This window comes from Mus caroli, chromosome 6 (genome assembly GCF_900094665.2).
Source record: "Mus caroli chromosome 6, CAROLI_EIJ_v1.1, whole genome shotgun sequence".
Classification (NCBI taxonomy): Eukaryota; Metazoa; Chordata; class Mammalia; order Rodentia; family Muridae; genus Mus; species Mus caroli.
Window position 1 is genome coordinate 82,730,181 of NC_034575.1, and position 3,546 is coordinate 82,733,726.

Here is a 3,546-nt window from a genome sequence, read left to right on the forward strand (position 1 = left end):
AAAAAAAATTAAAATGAATATATTAAAGTATATGCTTTATATTAATATATTAAATGGGAAAATTCAAAATAAAAATTAAGATCGGAGAAAAGATCAGGGGAAAGTATTCCCATTACAGGGCCTCAGGCAATTCCTGAAGGACAGGTGTGCATCTGGCCAAGCAGAAGGAGAAAGATGCTTCTCACACCTCAGTCAGTTCTTCAGGGGACGCTCCAGCATTTCTACAGAGTTCTGGCCCAACCCTGAGGGACCCGAGGGAAGGACTGAGAGAGCACACCTTCCTCTTCTTCCCCGGGCCCTGGCCAGCTCACCTTCGTCCATAGCTGCTCCCTCTGGGTCCCATAATGATGCTCCCTCCCGTCTCCNTTTGCACTTGGGTGAGCCAAGGCCTGCAGTCCTGCATCACCTCTGCCCCTGCAGCTGCGCAGCCCTGGGCTGGAGAGACTTCACTGAAAGTTCACCTAGAGATGCAGCCCAAGTAGGCGTTTCCTGAGACAGGGTGAGACAGGGCCCTGGTGGTGCAGTCCTCCAACCTGAGGCCACCCAGTGTGGGCTTCTGAGAAGGCCTTTGTCCTCACCACACCACCAGTGTGCTACACTGCCTGGCTTCTGGTGGAGAGAGATTCCTTTTGCCTTTNTGAATGTCTCAGAGGTGAGGTCTCACCTGACACCGTTCCCCTCCCCACAGCCAGTGCCTAAGGTCTGTCCCCAGTCGCCCTCTCGTCCACTACTTATCAGTTTAACCAACCATCTTCTGTTCACTGTCACCTAAATGGCAGAGTCACAATGGTGTATTTGAACACCCCTCCAACACACACACACACACACACACACACACACACACACACACGCACGCACCATATAATTTCCCCTCCACTCTATTTCTCACCCAGGTTTAACAGTCCATTTCTGAAAATTCAAGTGGGCTGGGGGTGGCTCCGTGGGAGAGGGTTTGCTCAGCATGCGTGAGGCTCCAGGCTTAATTCTCTAGCACCTCAAATGAAAACAGCATATCCCCAAACCTGAAATGGCGTACGTATGTGGCCACGTTCAGATTCTGCTTGGCCAGGGTCACATGGCTCATGTGCATGGTACTGTCTGTCTGGAGGCTTGGAGATGAGGCCCTGGCCTACTTCAGCTTCCATAACCCGGGTGTCTGAAAAGAGCTGGGTATTACTCCCTCATTACAGTCGAGTCCAGCACTCAAGACTCCTGGCCCAGGTCCCCAGTGGGGAAGGCAGAGCTGGTCTTGGGGCCTGGAAGTCTGTGTACTTGACTGTCATACAGACCTGGTTCTTATGTCTGAGATCTAGGTACTGAGGGTCTCTTGCTCCCTTGGCCTGTCTGATTGTATTGTGCCTGAGGTCAGATTGGCTCCATTCAGTGCAACACCCATCTTTCGGAATGGGACTACGGTGGAGGCGAGGTGACACAGTCCCTCAGTGTCCTGCTTTTCCCCACATGAGCTTTCCAGCAGGCACGTGTTAGACTCCCATCCACCTTGGCCTCTGTGCATGGCTGGGGTGACCTCCCTGTGTTGTTCAGCATGGGGTAGTGTCATACCTCAGACTGTCCCTTCCTAGTGTCCCTGACAGTTTACATTCTCCATTGTCACCCTCCCCTCTGCACAAGGGGAAGTCACACACCCATCCAATCCATTTCTGTCCACAGCCCTGGTGAGGCCTTGGCTTCTGTGCTGGCTCTGGCCCTTTCAACCCTTTGGATTGGTCAGTCCAGGGACCACTTGCTCCCTGCTCTGTGTCTGCCAGGGACCCTGGCTTCACCTGCTCTAGGGAGCCTTCTATCAGTCTACCAGTCTGGCACTCCTGTTCTCCCCAGGGGACAAAGTCAATGTGGTCAATATCTCAGGCTTCCTTTCTCTTGGCTTCGTGCACACTGTTCCTTCAAACTCAGCCAGTCATCTGCCTCAGTTTCCCCAATGACCACCCATGGAGCAGCAAAATCCTGGGTGGGCAGTGTGGATCGGCACCTGTTCACTCTGGGAGAGCCCACTGTGAACTCTCAGCTATTGGAGCAATAGACAAGGGACAACCTTCCAGAGGTTTCCTCAGAAGGGCCACAGTGATATCTCAGAACAGACCAAGGTAGAGCTTGCTAATGGGGACTCTAAGGCCCGTGGAAGCTGAGGGCAAAGCTGGTTTGAATAGACATGTGTTCCCCCTGCCCTGGGGTCCCATTGCCAGCAAGCCCTTGTAGGATCTTCTCAGATCAAGTCTTCATGGAGGGCGACACCAGCTCCTGGAAATCTCTGGGTTCTCTGCTTCATTTGTGGGAACCTGAGATAGAGAACAGCTTACCTTGCTCAAAGCCTGCAGAAGACAGATGTTGTGGAGGGACCCAGAGAGGGNGGGAGGGGGAGACACGTTAAGCTTCCACTTGTCATCGCCCTTGCTGTGCATGTGAGGCAGATGTCTCTCACACCCTGGTCTTTTTATCTGTAAAATGGGGACTGGGGGATGTAGCACCCACCTCCCTAGATGGGCTGTGAGTGCCTGATTGGCTGAGCACCCTTGGCACACACTGGTGCAGGGCCTGCCTCAGTGAATGGGTGCAGCTGGAAGCAGCAGTGTCTTGGTGTGGTGGGGGCTGTTTGTGGTGAACCTTGCTCCTCAGCCATCTCCAGTTCTGAGAGTCGTCTCTGGAGTTTCACTAAGCCTGACGCTGAGGAACCCCACTTTTGCGGGTGCTGGGTTTAGCCTGGTCAGAGGTGGTCCCAGAGTGACACTCAAGGATGTACTGTTGTGAGAGAACTCACATTCTAGGCCAATCTCCCAGAGGAGAGCTAGCAGGAAACTCCCTTTCTTTCATGTTGTAGAGGCTTCTGGGGAACCCTAAAAACCTTTCTAAATCTTTTGGTGTTTTTTTTAAGAATCAGAAGTTAAAGGTTAAATTGGGTGTGGTGTTGAACACCTGTCAATTGCAGCTACTNAGGGGCCAACTGGAGCCACAGAGTGAGGCTAAAAGAAAAAAAAAAAAACCCAAAGAAAAACAAAACAAAAACTCATTATTAAGGGCTGGAGGTATCCCTCAGAGAGAGAGAGAGAGAGTGCCTGCACAGTACATGTGAAGACTGAGTTCTATCCCTAGGATTACAAGAGAAAAAAGGGAAGGAAGGAGGGATGGGGAGGGGGCTGTTTTCTTCACCCAGAACCAAGTGCCACTGAGTGAGAAAGGACACAGCGGGAGGAGTCAAGTCCCAGGTCAGGCGCCCCTAGTAGGGCACTGACTGAGGGCAGGCTATAAGTCACTAGCTCACTCCTGTCTCCAGCTGTGGGATGGAACCTGGCTCAGAAGTCTGTTGTGTTTATGTGAAGAATGTAAATGACCAAGANNTGTTACCCATAGTGGACATTGCAGGTCAGCAAGACAATTTACTAAAGTGGCTTGCTGCGAAGCTGTGTGACTGGAGGTTGAATCCCAGGACCCACCCACATGATAGGAGGAGAGAGCCAACTCCTGCACGGCATCCTCTGACCTCCATGTGCATGCATGTGTATGCTGGGGCACATGTGTGTACACGCTCGC